Source organism: Lissotriton vulgaris, chromosome 4_1 (genome assembly GCF_964263255.1).
Source record: "Lissotriton vulgaris chromosome 4_1, aLisVul1.2, whole genome shotgun sequence".
Lineage (NCBI taxonomy): Eukaryota > Metazoa > Chordata > Amphibia > Caudata > Salamandridae > Lissotriton > Lissotriton vulgaris.
The window spans coordinates 1,153,850,905-1,153,871,426 of NC_141691.1; positions in this window are offsets into that span (position 1 = coordinate 1,153,850,905).

Here is a 20,522-nt window from a genome sequence, read left to right on the forward strand (position 1 = left end):
TCTTTATCACACCTTTTTATATCTTCCTGGTAGGTTGCTCCCCCTCTGCTGCAGTGCCACCTGTACTTGTGCCCTCCCTGTGCCTCCTGCCTGCTTACTCGCTCCTGGTGCCCGCACCCGACCTCCTTCTTCACTGCTGCTGCCGCTCTTATCCCTCTGCTGTGTTCCTGTGCACTGCCCGTTTTCTGCTTCTGGTTCCTGTGTGCCTGTGCCCCTACCCTTTTTCACTTCTGTACCCAGTGTGTGCCTGTGCCCCTGCCCGCTTTTCCAGTTTTTATTGCCTTTCCTTTTCTTCAGCTTCTTTGCCGAGTTTGTATTCCCGCCCCCGTGCCCATTCGCTGCCCAGTCAACCCGCCTCCCGGATGATCCTCCCTCCCGACCTCCCTATATATGGTGGCCACTGCGTGGCCGCGCAGTGGACACACACGCAGCAGGCGCGCCTAAGGCAAGCCCGTCTGCGCCCGTCCGTGTCTGGACTGCGCCCAGCGCCAGTACCCCTGGCTTTCCCACCCTCCGTGTCGCCCGTCTCCATTACGACGCCAGCACCATCCTCGCTCTCAACCACGGACGGACCTTCGACTGCTACAAGGCCACCCCCAAGCGCACCCACGGCCCCTTCACCTGCCTGAGCTGCAACTTCTCCTGCAACAGCGACGCCGAGGCACCCACTACCACAGCAACAGAACCCAGCCGGCTGCGTTGCATCCTGCTCAACACCCACTCCACACGCAAGCACGCCGTCGAGCTCTGGGACCTGCTCACTAAGTATGGGTGAAAAATTCGTTCCACTCGCGGAATTTGTGGATTTTCCGCGATTTAGCGATACGCAAATCGTGCAAAATCGCAGCAAAATCCGCGAATTCGCAAGCAGGGTGAATTTTGCTCAGGAAGCACTTACAGGGTTACAGCAGGTGCCCAAGTTGAAGCTAATTTCTTTGTAACCATTTGCAAAATGGTTACAAAGAAATTAACTTCAACTTGGGCACCTGCTGTAACCCTGTAAGTGCTTCCTGAGCGGCGCCTCGTTGCCTACTTGCAACTATTCTCTGACACTGGTCTGACCCTCTGTGGATTTTCCACTATTTTGCGATACGCGAATCATGCAAAATCGCATCAAAATCCGCGAATTCGGGAGCGGGATGAATTTTGCTCAGGAAGCACTCACAGGGTTACAGCAGGTTACAGCAGGTGCCCAAGTTGAAGCTAATTTCTTTGTAACCATTTACAAAATGGTTACAAAGAAATTAACTTCAACTTGGGCACCTGCTGTAACCCTGTAAGTGCTTCCTGAGCGGCGCCTCATTGCCTACTTGCAACTATTCTCTGACAACTGCGCAAATGACCTCACACCACTTAAGAACCCTCCCAGCAGACCCGGCAGCAAGAAAGCCTCCTGGTTCACCGACGAACTCAAGAACTCCAAGAATAACTGCCGCACCCTCGAGAAAGCCTGGCACCTCGACCAGACCACAGACAACATGACTGCCCTCAAGCATGCCACTCGCAAACACCACCAGCTGATCCGCACCACCAAGAAGACAGCATTCACAGAATGACTGGACAACAACGCCCACAACAGCAAGGAACTCTTCAGCATCGTCAAAGAGCTCTTCAACCCCAGCACCGGAAACAACAACATCACCCCCTCGCAAGACCTCTGCGACTCACTCGCCTCGTTCTTCCACCGCAAGATCACCGATATACACAACAGCTTCGGCGCATCCACCACAAAAACCAACCACTGAACCAACACCCCCCACCACCACCCTCTGCGCCTGGACCCCGATCAGCACCGAAGACACCACCCGCACGATGAACACCATCCACTCCGGATCACCAACCGACCCCTGCCCCCACCACGTCTTCAACAAGGCCGACTCCATCATCGCACCCCAACTCCAGGACATCATCAACACCTCCTTCAACGCCGCCACCTTCCCGGAGACCTAGAAGCACGCCGAAGTCAGCGCCCTCCTGAAGAAACCAACGGCAGACCCCACCGACCTCAAGAACTACTGCTCCATCTCGCTCCTTCCTTTTCCTGCAAAAGTCATCGAGAAGACCATCAACAGACAGCTTGCCGCCTTCCTCGAGACGAACAGATCCCTCGACCCCTCGCAGTCCGGATTTTGAGCCAACCACAACACCGAGACCGCCCTCATCGCAGCCACTGACGACATCAGATCCCTGCTCGACAACGGGGAAACAGCGGCCCTCATCCTCCTAGACCTCTCTGCAGCATTCAACACTGTCTGGCACCGCACCCTAGTGCAGCGCCTCAGCAACATCGGAGTCCAAGAGAAAGCACTAGAGTGGATCATCTCGTTCCTCGCCGGAAGAACCCAGAGAGTCCGCCTTCCCCCGTTCAGATCCGAGGCCACCAAAGTCATCTGCGGCGTACAAGGATCATCACTCAGCCCAACCCTCTTCAACGTCTACATGACAAGCACAAGCAGTGGTTTGGTATAGGCTATCCGGCGCCACTTAGAAAGTCTTACAATTTATTCTGGTGCAGAGGTTATTTCTTACGGTGCTATAAGGTAGAAGGAACCACTTAATCCTTCCAAACATGAGTATACGCTTCTGACAGATTCCAAAACTCCTTAGCACACGTATATCAAAGTACAATCATGTATAGGAATTGCCACACTTTTGACACAATCACAGTACGTAGTTATTGGTAAGTACAAGTATTATATTTTATTCTTGATTGCTGGAAGTTCTCCACACAGCCGACACGTGTTTCGTCGTGACTGGGAGTGTAAACCACGACTTTTTCAAGGCTGTAGAGGTTCAAAAATAAACAAAACAAAGATATGTTGCCATTTTCATGTAGACTTTTTGGCCATAGATTATAATACTAGCCAAACGTTACAAAGTCGTTGTGGGCCCTTTCATGCAAGATTCCACTAAAGTGTCCAATTAGTGTGTTTCCAAAACACATTATCCAACATTTCTCCTCAGTGAGAAAATGCAATCCACACCCTGATAAGCTGTCACATTATAAGGTATATTCCCACATTTTTTCGGTTTGAAATCACAGTCTGAATAAGTACATTTCTATTATTATATAACACATAATGTACCTCTATATCCTTATAGAGGTCTATCATCCTGTATAAGATGGAGAGATCAGGTACTTTTTATACTTATTAAGGTGTGGTTTTTTGCCTTGAATTGTTGTGACCATCATGCATCTTTTTTTATTTTTTTATAGTATGAAACACCCTGAACCAACACCATGTGTCAGGCACTTTTCGAAGGTATGGTGATGTATCTTGTGCTCATAATTGTTTTCCAGTGCAGGCACTATGTGGCTATATGTGATTGTTATTTCATTCATAAATACCTATTTCCAGATCTGTTCTCTCTTAGCTGTAGAGGTAAAATTATATTTTTATTTATATAATTCAAGTGTTATTTGGTATTGGTTAATAATATGGTAGACTCGATTTTACACTCATTTCAGGTTGTTAACTTACTTAGTATGCGGTGATAATTCCAACCCGCATAGGGGTTCTACGGAGGTCTTCTGTTACGGTATCCACTTTATGTTGTCCACAGTGACTCCACATCACACTCTATTTTAGTTGGCTGAAAGGAACATTGGTGTTCTTATTAGTTCATATTTAATTCCCAGCGGTGTAAAGATTGCTATTTGTTCTCATTGATATTATCTAGGTCTTTCAAGTTGCTTTGAGTAGTTTCAAAATATCCCCAGATGAGTCCTCATCTTGTCTATATCCCTAGAGGCCTTAGCTCTTGTTATTTATAATTACCAAATTATCAATACAACATAGTTGTGTATTTTAAATGATTATCTGCTATGTCATTGGTAGATGGTTTCTTTACAGCCATTCACTTATTAGATCCATTATCATAATTATGGGTAATATCAGCCATTATCCCTGCATATCCGAGTATTTTATTAATGAGTCTCAGCATTAAATTTCCCCCCGGTTCAAAATTTGTGTTTTAGCATTATATCCTCTATGCTTAAGTAAGCTCTCCCCATGTAACGGGTGCCGTTTCTCTTACCTTTCGCCCGTATCGTTCGGTCCGTCGGTGCCCCCGTTCACAATTAGCGCGTCTGCTCGATTGTTGCTATTCCAAAACGCTGCGCATTTATTAGAAAGACTTCCGTGTTTCAACAGGGCGTTCTTGATAGGTCATTAGGAGTCGCGTGACCCTCGTCTCACTAATTCCCCGTCGATTGGTTTAAAAGGGTCATGTGGGTCTGTCCATGTTATGAGTTCCGGGTGTTTATTCTTGTAGCGAATTGGTTGCCATCTTATAATGTTCTATTTAGACTTGACTTCAGTCTACTATCATATGTTTATAGGTTATTAGTTCTGTGATAGGTATATTTGTAGTGTCACTAAATGTTTATTATTTAGTGATATCTTTTATTACCGCCATTTGAGTTATTTACGCGTAGTGACTTTATAAAAACGTCTTGTTATGTGCGCAATCTCTTTATTTAGGTCATATGTATTTTGCATCACAACTGATATTGTTACATAAGAAAAAGGTCATGGCCACTAATTTAATAAATAAATCTTTAAAATACTCCGAGGTATTCAAAGTGATTCTCTTTTTAGTTTATAAGACCACAGGAGAAATATCAGAGTCTAGCTTGTTTTCTCAATAGCCCACTTTATGTATCCGCGATTGTGAGTCGTCCAGATTTAAGCTCTATGGGTTTGATATAAACTCGTCGATTTTATCAAGTATTGTCATACATATTCACAAAGAATGGGAAATATCTTTTAATAAGTCATTAAACTTTAAGTATTATTTAAACATGTGTAATATCATTTGGTTGTGTCATGCATGTTAGGCACGGTATTTAATGTTTTGGATTAGTATGTGGCGAAGTCATCCATTTATTGTGCGATACAATAGGTAAATAGGTGAGGGTGTGAAGGTATTATAAACAGGTTGCCCATAGTTAGCTAGATCTCATTTATTTTTGTCTCTCAAGTTCAAAGTGATGCAAAGTGTTTAGAAATAGTGTGTGTGTACCTGTAAAATGACGGTAATACGTGGTCATTCATTAATAGTGTTTTAACACAATTATCACTGGTAAACTGTCAAAATCTATATATACAGGTGCATGTGTGTGTTGATTAAATTTCCTCAGTGAACTAATGGTCTCTCCATCATGTAGGGTCAGTACATAGTCATGGTACTACCATTAATGAATGATTATATTATCATACCTCATTTTTATGATTCATCAAGGATACATTAATCATACATTCATATGCGAACCTTACTTTAGAATTATCTTACATTTCACAGTGTCCACATGTGAGCCTGTATGTCTTGTATCAGCTATCTCCCTAGAAAGTAATGTAGCTCATGGTCAATGTTTAAACCATGTTCTACACTCCGCATTTTCATAATCCAGAGGGCTTCTCTCTGTCTCAGTGTTAGCTCTCTATTGCCACCTCTAGGGTGTCTGGGTGTATGTTCTATTCCAAAGAATTCAAACATTCGATGTGTTGTTTGTGCAGATTGACATATGGGCAGCAACCGGGTATCGCATATCACCCTGTTTAACCGCCCTGATGTGTTCATTGATTCTTTCCCTAAGCGTCCGTATAGTACTGCCAATGTATTTTTTACCACATTTGCAGACAAGAGCGTAGGTTGCGAATTTTGTCATACAGTTGATATTGGTGTGAATGCAGTGTTTTCTCCCAAAAGGACCTTCAAATTCTGTCACTTTTTTGCAGGCCCATTTACATGCACTGCAGTTGTTACAGCCATAAAAGCCCTTTGTGTGCTTATCTAATCAAAAGCTTAACTAAACATTGGCATTTGCTAAAGACTGATAATGTACTAAGGGGACACATATCTGAAAAACCAACACTGACATACAGAAAAGGCAAAACAATCAGAAACTTACTGAGCCCGAGCTATCCAAATGAAAAAACCCAAGAAACTTGGTTAGATAAGCACAAAAAGGGCTTTTATGGCTGTAACAACTGCAGTGCATGTAAATGGGCCTGCAAAAAAGTGACAGAATTTGAAGGTCCTTTTGGGAGAAAACACCGCATTCACACCAATATCAACTGTATGACAAAATTCGTAACCTATGCTCTTGTCTGCAAATGTGGTAAATGTGGTAAAAAATACATTGGCAGTACTATACGGACGCTTAGGGAAAGAATCAATGAACACATCAGGGCGGTTAAACAGGGTGATATGCGATACCCGGTTGCTGCCCATATGTCAATCTGTCCCGCGCAAACAACACATCGAATGTTTGAATTCTTTGGAATAGAACATACAGCCAGACACCCTAGAGGTGGCAATAGAGAGCTAACACTGAGACAGAGAGAAGCCTTTTGGATTATAAAAATGCGGAGTGTAGAAAATGGTTTAAACATTGACCATGAGCTACATTACTTTCTAGGGAGATAGCTGATACAAGACATACAGGCTCACATGTGGACACTGTGAAATGTAAGATAATTCTGAAATAAGGTTCGTATATGAATGTATGATTAATGTATCCTTGATGAATAATAAAAATGAGGTATGATAATATAATCATTCATTAATGGTAGTACCATGACTATGTACTGACCCTACATGATGGAGAGACCATTAGTTCACTGAGGAAATTTAATCAACACACACATGCACCTGTATATATATAGATTTTGACAGTTTACCAGTGATAATTGTGTTAAAACACTATTAAAGAATGACCACGTATTACCGTCACTTTAAATGTACACACACACTATTTCTAAACACTTTGCATCACTTTGAACTTGAGAGACAAAAATAAATGAGATCTAGCTAACTATGGGCAACTTGTTTATAATACCTTCACACCCTCACCTATTTACCTATTGTATCACACAATAAATGGATGACTTCGCCACATACTAATCCAAAACATTAAATACCGTGGCTAACATGCATGACACAACCAAATGATATTACACATGTTTAAATAATACTTAAAGTTTAATGACTTATTAAAAGATATTTCCCATTCTTTGCGAATATGTGTGACAATACATGACAAAATCGACGAGTTTATATCAAACCCATAGAGCTTAAATCTGGACGACTCACAATCGCGAATACATAAAGTGGGCTATTGAGAAAACAAGCTAGACTCTGATATTTCTCCTGTGGTCTTATAAACTAAAAAGAGAATCACTTTAAATACCTCGGAGTATTTTAAAGATGTATTTATTAAATTAGTGGCCATTACCTTTGTCTTATGTAACAATATCAGTTGTGATGCAAAATACATATGACCTAAATAAAGAGATCGTGCACATAACAAGACGATTTTATAAAGTCACTACGCGTAAATAACTCAAATGGCGGTCATAAAAGATATCACTAAATAATAAACATTTAGTGACGCTACAAATATACCTATCACAGAACTAATAACCTATAAACATATGATAGTAGACTGAAGTAAAGTCTAAATAGAACATTATAAGATGGCGACCAATTCGCTACAAGAATAAACACCCGGAACTCATAACATGGACAGACCCACATGACCCTTTTAAACCAATCGACGTGGAATTAGTGAGACGAGGGTCACGCGACTCCTAATGACCTATCAAGAACGCCCTGTTGAAACACGGAAGTGTTTCTAATAAATGCGCGGCGTTTTGGAATAGCAACAATCGCGCAGACGCGCTGATTGTGAACGGGGGCACCGATGGACTGAACGATACGGGCGAAAGGTAAGAGAAACGGGCACCCGTTACATGGGGAGAGCTTACTTAAGCATAGAGGATATAATGCTAAAACACGAATTTTGAACCGGGGGGAAATTTAATGCTGAGACTCATTAATAAAATACTCGGATATGTAGGAATAATGGCTGATATTACCCATAATTATGATAATGGACCTAATAAGTGAATGGCTGTAAAGAAACCATCTACCAATGACATAGCAGATAATCATTTAAAATACACAACTATGTTGTATTGATAATTTGCTAATTATAAATAACAAGAGCTAAGACCTCTAGGGATATAGACAAGATGAGGGCTCATCTGGGGATATTTTGAAACTACTCAAAGCAACTTGAAAGACCTAGATAATATCAATGAGAACAAATAGCAATCTTTACACCGCTGGGAATGAAATATGAACTAATAAGAACACCAATGTTCCTTTCAGCCAACTAAAATAGAGTGTGATGTGGAGTCACTGTGGACAACATAAAGTGGATACCGTAACAGAAGACCCCCGTAGAACCGCTATACGGGTTGGAATTATCACTGCATACTAAGTAAGTTAACAACCTGAAATGAGTGTAAAATCGAGTCTACCATATTATTAACCAATACCAAATAACACTTGAATTATATAAATAAAAATATAATTTTACCTCTGCAGCTAAGAGAGAACAGATCTGGAAATAGGTATTTATGAATGAAATAACAATCACATATAGCCACATAGTGCCTGCACTGGAAAACAATTATGAGCACAAGATACATCACCATACCTTCGAAAAGTGCCTGACACATGGTGTTGGTTCAGGGTGTTTCATACTATAAAAAAATAAAAAAAGATGCATGATGGTCACAACAATTCAAGGCAAAAAACCACGCCTTAATAAGTTTATCAAAGTACCTGATCTCTCCATCTTTTACAGGATCATAGACCTCTATAAGGATATAGAGGTACATTATGTGTTATACAATAATAGAAATGTACTTATTCAGACTGTGATTTCAAACCGAAAAAATGTGGGAATATACCTTATAATGTGACAGCTTATCAGGGTGTGGATTGCATTTTCTCACTGAGGAGAAATGTTGGATAATGTGTTTTGGAAACTCACTAATTGGACACTTTAGTGGAATCTTGCATGAAATGGGCCACAAAGACTTTGTAACGTTTGGCTAGCATTATAATCTATGGCCAAAAAGTCTACATGAAAATGGCAACATATCTTTGTTTTGTTTATTTTTGAACTTCTACAGCCTTGAAAAAGTCGTGGGTTACACTCCCAGTCACGACGAAACACGTGTCGGCTGTGTGGAGAACTTCCAGCAATAAGAATAAAATATAATACTTGTACTTACCAATAACTACGTACTGTGATTGTGTCAAAAGTGTGGCAATTCCTATACATGATTGTACTTTTATATACGTGTGCTAAGGAGTTTTGGCAACGTCTACATGAGCCCTCTCACAGCCATCGCATGCAAACACAACCTCAACATCATCTCCTACACTGACGACACTCAGCTGATCCAATCCCTCACCAACGACCCCGCCACCGCCAGAACCAGCCTACACAAAGGGATGAAAGATGTCGCCGAGTGGATCAAGAACAGCCGCCTGAAACTGAACATAGACAAGACGGAAGTCCTCATCCTGGGATCATCGCCCTCCGCCTGGGACGACTCCTGGTGGCCCCCTGCCCTGGGCACCACTCCCAAGCCAACAGACCACGCATGCAACCTGGGCTTCATCTTGGACTCCTCCATCTCGATCACCTCACAAGTCAACGCAGTTTCATCATCATTCTTCAACACCCTGCGCATGCTCAGTAAAATCTTCCGATGGATCCCCACCGAATCCAGGAAGACGGTTACCCAGGCACTCGTCACCAGCCGATTGGACAACGGAAACACTCTCTACGCCGGAACCACAACCAGACTTCAGAAAAGACTGCAGCGCATCCAGAATGCCTCCGCACAACTCGTCCTTGACGTCCCCCGACACAGCCACAAGTCCGGCCACCTGAGAGACCTGCACTGGCTCCCCGTCAGCAAGAGGATCCCGTTCAGGCTCCTCACCCACGCACACAAGGCCCTCCACGACCTGGGCCCCAAGTACGTCAACAACCGCCTGACCATCTATGCACCCACCCGCCAGCTACGATCAACCAGCCTCGCCCTTGCCGCAGTACCACGCATCCGCAGAGCCACCGCCAGGGGAAGATCCTTCTCCTACCTGGCGGCCAAGACATGGAACTCCCTCCCTATCCACCTTCGACTGACCCAGGATCACCTTTCATTCAGGAAGCTCCTCAAGACATGGCTCTTCGAGCAGTAGCGGACTCCTCCCCCCCAGCGCCTTGAGACCCTACCGGGTGAGTAGCGCGCTATACAAATGTCCATGATTGATTGATTGATTGACCCTGCTCTAACCCTCGAAGCAGGGTCAGAGAATAGTTACAAGTAGACAATGAGGCTCTGTGAACAGGAAGCACTTACAGTTATAGATAAAGCAGGTGCCCGAGTTGAAGGTCAAATTCAGTAACTCCTTAATCAGCCCCAAAAAATTGTACGCTTTGTCAAGGCTAGGCAGGTGTGCTTTTTCCCCATATCTACAGTCGAAAATTAGCTATGATGCTTGATGGAGGCCTTTGCATCCTTGACTTTCACAAGTGCAATCACCGTGTAGTTCCTGTAACCAGTAGCTTCTTTCTCCTCATCTGCTGCTCTGATCTGTGCCTGACCTTTTATACACACAAGAAGAGGCATGTGAACTCACAAAGAAGCCCCCCCATTTGCCCCCCCACACACACTAGCGGTGTGTACCGTCTTCCCGCCCTTTACACACTATGATGGACAGCTCACTCGAGGGACCCCATCGCCCTTCGGCGCGATGGCAAAGTTAATCAGCCCCAAAAAATTGTGCGCTTTGTCGAGGCTGGACAGGTGTGCTTTCTCCCCATATCTACAGTCGAAAATTAGCTATGATGCTTGATGGAGGCCTTTGCATCCTTGACTTTCACAAGTGCAATCCCCGTGCAGTTCCTGTAACCAGTAGCTTCTTTCTCCCCATCTGCTGCTCTGATCGGTGCCTGACATTATATACACACAAGAGGCATATGAACTCGCAAAGAAGCCCCCCCCCCACACACTAGCGGTGTGCACCGTCTTCCGCCCTTTACCCATTATGATGGACAGCTCACTCGAGGGACCCCTGCGCCCCTTCGGCGCGATGGCAAGGTTAATCATCCCCAAAAAATTGTGAGCTTTGTCGAGGCTGGGCAGGTGTGCTTTCTCCCCATATCTACAATCGAAAATTAGCTATGATGCTTGATGGAGGCCTTTGCATCCTTGACTTTCACAAGTGCAATCCCTGTGCAGTTCCTGTAAACAGTAGCTTCTTTCTCCCCATCTGCTGCTCTGATCGGTGCCTGACCTTTTATACACACAAGAGATTGTGAACTCGCAAAGAAGCCCCCCACATTTGCCCCCCCACACACTAGCGGTGTGCACCGTCTTGCCGCCCTTTACCCACTATGATGGACAGCTCACTCGCGGGACCCCGGCGTCCTTCGGTGCGATGGCCAAGTTACACACACATGGTCACTGGAGGCAACTCTTCTGTCCCTACGCAGCGGTAGTGCAGGAAAAGCACTATACATTTACCCAACGAGGTAGCACTTACTGATTAGCCAGTAGAAAGTACTCCAGTTAAGTATGGTGCAAAATCGCAAAAAAATCCATGATTTTGCGGGGAAATTCGCAAATTAGCTGATTTTTTTGCGACTTCGCGAACCGCTGATTCGCAAAATTCGCCCCTACTTACGCTCACCACCACTTCTCCAGACGTCGCCTTCCTGACCGAGACGTGGATGAACCAAGCCTCCGCCCCAGACGTCGCAGTGGCCATCCCCAGCAAATACAAGATCTCGCGCAGAGATCGCACAAGTGGAGTCGGAGGAGGCATCCCATAATCCACAAGAACACCATCAAGGTCTCCAAAACACCGACAACACCCTCAGCGCCACCGAGCACATGCACTTTACGATCCACACTGACCCCAAGACCACCCTCAGAGGCACCCTCATCTACAGACCACCCGGCCGACATCCCCAATTCTGCAACTCCATCCCCGACTTCATCAGCACGCATGCCCTGACCTCGGCCAACTACATCCTGCTCGGCGACCTGAACTACCATCTAGAGAACAACAACGACAGCAACTCCTCCACCCTGGTCGACAACCTTGCCACCCTCGGAATGAAACAGATCGTCACTACAACAACCCACATCGCCGGCCACACGCTCAATGCCATGTTCACCGCCAGCCCCCATGTCACCTTCAGCCATGCCACCCAGCACACCTGGACTGACCACCACTGCGTCCACTTCACCTTTCAGAAACCCGTTACCCACCACCGCACTCTACAGACCCCCCGCCGACGCTTGGGCAAAGTCACCAAGGAATGACTAGAAACACACCTTGCACTCAACCCTCCGACCAGCTCCACCGACCCGGAGGAGGGGGCCCGCTCTCTCAGACGCTGGATGGAGGACTGCGCCAACACCGTAGCACCCGTGAAGCAACCCACTGACAGAGACACCAGCCAGAGAGCCAGCTGGTTTGGAGTTCTGGACTTTTTGGTTCCGTCCAGAGGTGTCAGGGAACAACACCCAAAGACCCCGGAGTTCCACCTGCCTTGGTGCACAAATAAACAGAAACACGGGCTTCTCGATGGTGGCGTCAAAGACCAAAGGTTTATTACTGCAGGGACACAGAAGTCACAGATACTACACACGGGCAGTAACCAGGAGCCTGTTCAATTTGTACAAAGCGGGTTGCTCCTTATATACTAAATTTTAAGCTGGGGGCGAATTCTTTACATGTAATACATTCCCAAAACCTTTGTGTCTAAAACAATAAATATTTGGCGTTACACAGGAACCGTCGATAATATCTGAGGCCAAACATTGCGAAGAGAGGGGTTCCCACTAGTTTGTCACAATTCCCTGTCAATATTGCATTCAGGACCCGGACCGCCTCATCGTAAAGTTCGTTACCTCCCCCTAACAAAGATTCAGAAAGAAAGAAACAGAGCCAGGTGTGGAAGATAGAAAAGTGGGATAAGGGATGTTTGTGGGTTGTAAATGGGCAAGGCTACCGGCTTCGGCCGCCTAATCATGATCAGGACAATGGACACGAAGACCAGTTTGGCAGGACTGGCCTCGGGCAGAGGAGGTAGCCTTTGTCGAGTCATGCAGCTACAGCGTGATCTGGTTTAAGGTGCACGTGTCATGAAAGAGGTGAATCTCCGGCTAAGGTTACGTGTCCTTAATCGAAATGAAGTGATCAGAGGCTATTGCATATGTGAGGGCAAGAAACACAAAATGGCGGCCATGATCTAAGATGGATGCCGTGGGTAGATCAGAAATGTGTTTATAAAAGGAGTGCTCTTGCTCGTAGTATAGCGAAAACACCAGGATATACTAAATGGATCATTTGCGGTTCGCTGATACCAATATTATGTATTTCCGACAAACTTGAAAACACGGGTTCAAATCGTCACGGAACCGTCACGGAACCTCAGACCCTCCTTTTGCCCTTACATAGGCAATTACTCAGTCTATGTCAGAATCTAGTTCTATGCTCATCAGGTCAGTGACATGCTGTTGTATCATCATCCTTTCTCGTGTCTTTTCTCCAAACGCAGGTGGTTTTCTGAGACAAGTTGCAGCACAAAGACTACACAGAGCAGGACCACACTGGATAATCAGACAACATGAGAATAGGAACACTAAGATGACACCAATGACCATTAGAACCTTCCATCCCCACGCTGATATCAGAGTCCAAAACCACTCCATGAAGGACCAGTTTCCCTTGTCTACATGTATGGAGTCTGAAATCTTGTGCAACTTAGAGATCGCCTCATAGACTGTTGGAGCATTATTAGGAATAAAGACACAGCAGCTCGATTGGATCATTCTGCATACCCCACCTCGATCTGCAAGTATAACGTCTAGAACCATACGGTTCTGCAACGTCATGAGCCTATCCGCCTGAAGCTCAGCTGTCAGATTGCTAAGGGCACCAGCAGTTTCGGTAATAGTAGATTCAACTACCCGTGTTAGCTGACGTATGTTTCTACTATTGGCCATAGGCCCCCAGAACGGAAGGAAGCCTTTGAAGAAGTCTCCAGCTTCCTGACCAGCGGTATCTTCCTTGCTGAAGACACCTCTCGCTACTCTGGTTCTGTGGTAATCAGATGAAGCAGTGTATGTCGGAGGCAACAATCGAGCAATATAACATGATCCTGAAAAGTCGGCAGGCAACCATGTATAAGCTCTGTCTCGACAAATGAAGTAGGTACCCCTAGCAGTAAGAAAGGCAGGGGAAGAGTTAGCCGGAAACACGTAAGTCTCTACGCACTCACTCCTCCCTAGCTGAGCTCTCGGATTTCTCCCATTACCTTGCAAACAGACCTGACCTCGGTGAGGTACGACCCAGATTGGAGTTGAGCTTTTACGCTTGCTTTCTCCTAAACTAAGGCGATACTCTGAAGTATTCCAACTTAAATATACTCGCAATTCGTCTCTAGGGTAAGATGGAGTATTATTGACGTCCTTGACCATGTCAATAATTCCCTGGACTAAGGCTTTGTTTGCAGAGTTATATTTAGTGGAACGCGGTGGACGTGGAGGATAGGTTTCAAGGGCATAAGCAAAGATGGTTTGGAAGGCCTGAAATGATCCATTATAGCTGTAAGGCAAAACCAGATAGGGAATACCTTTATCCATAGTGTGGGGTATCAAGCCACACACCCAGCAGTCTGTAGTGTTAACTACCAGTTGGTGTTGGTGCAAGAGCTGTACAAAAGTGTTGTTGGTGAACTCTGAGCGTCGGGCTCAGAGTTCGAGTGAAACGAGTGAAAAGAGTGTATAGAAGAAACAGTAGAAATAGCAGGATCAAGGGGAGGTACTGTAGAAACTGGCACAAAAATTAAATTTATACTAAAGACGATTCCACCCACCAATGTTGCTAAGACAATCAAAAATGTAATGGCACATTGCATCAAAAAGCATTTGCTATGAAGAATTCTATTAAGTCTGTTTCTGCGAACATAAATCACATTCTCTCGTTGCAGCGCAGGAAGCTCCATCTTCTACAATCCGCTCGCGACCACTGATGATGTGTACGTAGATGAAAATGCCTCTATCAGCCCTGGGAGTTCCCAGAACCAACAGAAAGATCGACCTTGTGTCAGACCCCTGCAAATTCAAACTAGGCACACAGCCACGACCCTACGGCTACCCAGACGGCAAGGCAATTTTAAAAACAATAAACAATAGCAAACTTCCTGGCTGAAGGCAAAAGTTCAATATATATCAAAATCACAATATGCAGTTGCCTGCTTTATTTGTCCATTTTATGGCTTCTTATGTTATATCTCTGCTTCGCTGGTACTGTCTGATCGGAAAATAGGGTATCACTAGCAGCTGTTGCAGAGTTTAAGTTCGCAGATAGCAAAGTTTCTTCTGATGCTGGAGACAAATGTTCAGTGTTCAAAGGAGTCTTTTCAGGAGGAGAGTCGGATTTTGGAGTGTCAGTAATCAATTCGGCATCGCTGAAAGAGATGAACTTCGGTGTGCTTTCAGATTCGGAGGCACCAATTCCCTTTTTCACCCAGTCGTCGTAAGGGAGCGGCAAAGGAACACGCTTAACATGAGATGCGTGTATCCAGTGCTTACGGCCAGCTACACGAACTGCTGTCCTCGTTGCCAGTAAGATCTGAAAAGGCCCCACAAATCTCGGCTGAAGGTTCTTTGTCCTCGCGAAGTTCTTGATGACAACCAGATCTCCTGGTTTCAGCTGATGCCCTGGACTCTCCGGAGGTTTTGGCAAAGCATCGAAAACCTGTTGATGAATAAGACTCAATTTAGCAGTCAAGTCGTAAAGGTAGTCTATCAACATAGGATATTCTATGGAGCAAAATTCTTTAGGCCTTGGTACACCCCAGATATTTGCCGGGCGACCAAAGACTATCTCGTAAGGGCTAAGCCCTATTCTAGAATGTACTGTTGCTCTCGTTGATAACAAGGCCAAAGGAAGTGCGTCTGGCCAGGCTAAACCTGTGGATGCTTGTATTTTGGCTATTTTCAGCTTGAGGGTGCCATTGTAACCCTCGACTAAACCAGCAGACTGGGGATGGTTTGCACTGTGAAATTTCTGTTTCAATTCTAGGCCGGCACACACACTCTGCATAACTTTCCCTATAAACTCACTTCCGTTATCTGACCATACAATCCGTGGCATTCCATATCTAGGGAAAAATTCTTTGAGAAGAATTTTGGCAGTTGATAGGGCAGTATTGTCCTTTAATGGATATGCTTCTATCCACCTGGAAAAAGCACAGACTACCACCAGGACATACTTCAAATTATTGCAGCGCTCCATGTGAATGAAGTCTAACTGAATCACTTCAAAGGGGCAGGAAGGAGGAGCGAAATGACCAGCTGGAGTTGGAGTTCCCTTGCCAGGATTATGCATCAAACACACCATACAATTTTTCACCACTCTCTCTGCACACTTACTGATTCCCTCATTCTTCCAGACCGGAGCTAACATCTTACATATCCCTTTAGAACTTATATGCGCTACTCCATGCGCCATCGTCACTACTGCAAGCACATACGCATCGGGCAACATCCAACGCTGCTGTTCTGTCAAATCAATCCAACATCCATTCGAGTCCAACTTGCCCGTACTTTCTCTCCATACACGTTTCTCTTCCTCAGTTGCTTCTTTCTGAATTTCTTTCACACTTTCCATAGTATCCTCACACATTCCAGACTCAGCAATCCATCTTGCAGACGTAGCAACATACATTCTGCTCATCGTGTCTCTAGCTGTCTGTTTAGCAATTTCGTCAGCAAAAGCATTCCCACGACCAACATCATCCATGATTGCTTTATGAGCACTGCACTTTACAATCGCAACTTCAGTCGGCAAGGTTAGAGATTCCAACAAGTCGTTAACTAGCTGACCATGTTGGATCTTAGTCCCATGGGACGTAATGAAACCTCTTTCTCTCCACAACCGGCCAAAACTATGGGCCACGCCAAATGCGTACTGACTATCTGTAAACACATTCACTCTCTTTCCCTCAGCTAAAACACACGCTCTCGTTAGAGCTATCAATTCTGCAGCTTGGGCAGAATTCTGACTCATTCTTGCAGTCTCCACAATCGTCTTCAAAGTCGTTACTGCGTAAGCAGCAGTCACATCACCATTCTCCAATTTAAAACATGACCCGTCCACATACAGCGTGCCATCCGGATCTGATAGCGGAGTATCTTTTAAATCAATGCGTCCTTTCGTCTCTTCCTCCGTTTTGAAACAGCAATCATGTGGCTCGGAATCACTCGACTCTTGATCAGTCGGCAACAATGTTGCTGGATTCAATACATTGCATCTTTTGATCTGAATATGACTCGCTAGTAATGTCAACTCGTAACCAGATAATCTCGCACTAGTAAGGTGTTGTGTCTTCGTTCGGTTCATGAGTGTATCCACTGCATGAGGAACCATGACCACTAGCATATTGTTCATCACCAAACCAGCAGATTGTCGAATGGAAGCTGCAGCTGCCGCTGTAGCTCTCAAACAACTAGGCAACGCTCTAGCTACCGGATCTAATGTTGATGAGAAATACGCACAAGGGCGTTGTTTATCACCAAACTTCTGTGTCAGAACACTCAACGCGCAACCTTCTCTTTCGTGAACGTAGAGCGTGAATGGCTTACTGTAATCGGGTGTACCCAATACAGGAGCTGAACACAATGCTTTTCGTAATTCAGTAAAACTCTCTTGACATTCATCAGACCATGGCACCGGACTCGGAACATTTTTCCCAGTCAAAGCTACCAATGGTTTCGCTAAAAGAGAAAAATTTGGGATCCACTGCCTACAGTAAGAGGTAATACCTAGAAAGGCACGTACTTCTCTCTGTGTGCGTGGAACACTCATCTGCGTAATTGCTTTTATTCTTTCTGGGGTCAACTTCCTTCCCTCCTTGCGTCGGTTCCTTCCATTGCATAAATGTGTCTAACACATCTCTCGTACTATATCTTCTACTCTTCGAAATCCATCTGAGAGCCGTGGAATCCAAAATTCCCCGTTCCTCAGTACTTGGAAGCTGACTCCGTCTCTGAACAGAGTCAGGAGTAGGAGTCTTAATTAAAGTTTTATATAAAGGAGACAGCATATTAGTAACAGAATCAGTGATTCTTCGACGAACAGAAAGTGGAGTTAGCACACTCGCAGACGTAGAGAACGCAGTAGAGGTAGGAATAGATAACGGAACAGTAGGAGTATCGAGGAAAATAGTTTGTGGAGCAGTAGGTACAGAAGTAGGTATAGAGGCTGGCAGTGCAGGAAGAGGAGGAGCTGTAGGAACATTCACATTCATCACAGGAGGTACAGGAACTTGATTCTGAGGGACAGGAGCAGGAACACCAGGTTGTCCAGCAACCGGCAATTGAACATTCGGGACAAGTGGAGCCGTAGCACCTTGTGCATACGGTGGAGGTGACCTTAACAGATAAGATAACAGAGGATCGTTTTCGGAATCCTCCAGTATCTTAGCCATTTTCGATGGCAAGGCAGGATAGCACTTGTCAATCGCTAGGTTATGCTCTCTAATTGCTACATCTATGACTTTCTCACACTCGTTAGCCTGCAACTGTTTAGCCGCTTGCTCTAGAGTTAACTCTTCTTGTTCTTTCTGTTCTTTCTTCAACCTTTTCATTTCTCTCTGTTTGGATTCTTTTCGCCAGTAACGGAAAGAATCAAACATTGCCGGCCGGGCTTTCTTCTTGAACAATTTCGCTTCTAAGTTGTCGAGAATCTCGGGTTCAAAAAAACCATGCAGTGGCCAACTAAGGACACCATCCTTCTTACAATAACGGACCCATACCTCATTATAAGATATAGGACCCACGCCATGCTTACAATATAAATCATATAGGGGAGTCCCAATCAGAGGAACCAGACATGAGTCCTCCAATCGTGAGTCACGGTTGCAACCAAAACAAGACAACATTTTCCGACTTACCATTTTTAGTCCGGAACACAAAACAAACAAAACACGGAACAAATATGTGCACTCGAACCAAGAACTTAGGCCTACCAAAACGAACTGATGTATCGATACCCAAACTAAACCAAATAGATTATCGTAACTAGAACAACCAGTGATAATCTTACAAAACCAAACCAAACCAAGAACCGATCAAGGATTTTAACAATCCTCACAAAAGTAACCAGCTATCTATCACTAAATACTTAACTGAGTCACTGAAGACGTCACCAAGGAGAAACCCGTCACGTTTCGCTGTACTAAGGACTGCACCTCGGGTCCAAGACAGGGCGACGGTCAAGGCAACGGCCCACTGCAGCCGTCCTGAACGGGAAACCCTCGTGGAAGAGAACTTCGGGCCACTTTTGCGATATGCCGGGATCGATGAAGTGGGGCGCCTCCCTCAGGAATCTTCAAACGAAGCTTCTCGAACTCTTCAGGCTTTTGGACCGGTACCGAATGACGTCGCCCCACGTTGGGCGCCAATTGGAGTTCTGGACTTTTTGGTTCCGTCCAGAGGTGTCAGGGAACAACACCCAAAGACCCCGGAGTTCCACCTGCCTTGGTGCACAAATGAACAGAAACACGGGCTTCTCGATGGTGGCGTCAAAGACCAAAGGTTTATTACTGCAGGGACACAGAAGTCACAGATACTACACACGGGCAGTAACCAGGAGCCTGTTCAATTTGTACAAAGCGGGTTGCTCCTTATATACTAAATTTTAAGCTGGGGGCGAATTCTTTACATGTAATACATTCCCAAAACCTTTGTGTCTAAAACAATAAATATTTGGCGTTACACAGGAACCGTCGATAATATCTGAGGCCAAACATTGTGAAGAGAGGGGTTCCCACTAGTTTGTCACAATTCCCTGTCAATATTGCATTCAGGACCCGGACCGCCTCATCGTAAAGTTCGTTACCTCCCCCTAATAAAGATTCAGAAAGAAATAAACAGAGCCAGGTGTGGAAGATAGAAAAGTGGGATAAGGGATGTTTGTGGGTTGTAAATGGGCAAGGCTACCGGCTTCGGCCGCCTAATCATGATCAGGACAATGGACACGAAGACCAGTTTGGCAGGACTGGCCTCGGGCAGAGGAGGTAGCCTTTGTCGAGTCATGCAGCTACAGCGTGATCTGGTTTAAGGTGCACGTGTCATGAAAGAGGTGAATCTCCGGCTAAGGTTACGTGTCCTTAATCGAAATGAAGTGATCAGAGGCTATTGCATATGTGAGGGCAAGAAACACAAAATGGCGGCCATGATCTAAGATGGATGCCGTGGGTAGATCAGAAATGTGTTTATAAAAGGAGTGCTCTTGCTCGTAGCATAGCGAAAACACCAGGATATACTAAATGGATCATTTGCGGTTCGCTGATACCAATATTATGTATTTCCGACAAACTTGAAAACACGGGTTCAAATCGTCACGGAACCGTCACGGAACCTCAGGTTCACCCCGGAGCCCCTAACCTCCAAGCACACCTGCAGAGAACTCGAGAACATCTGGCTCCACAATAGAACACCCGCCAACCACACAGCCCACAAAGACGCCATTTGCAACTATCACCACCTCATCAGGACCACCCAAAAAACCTCATTCAAAGACTGCTTTGACAACAACGCACACAACAGCAAGGAGCTATTCAACAT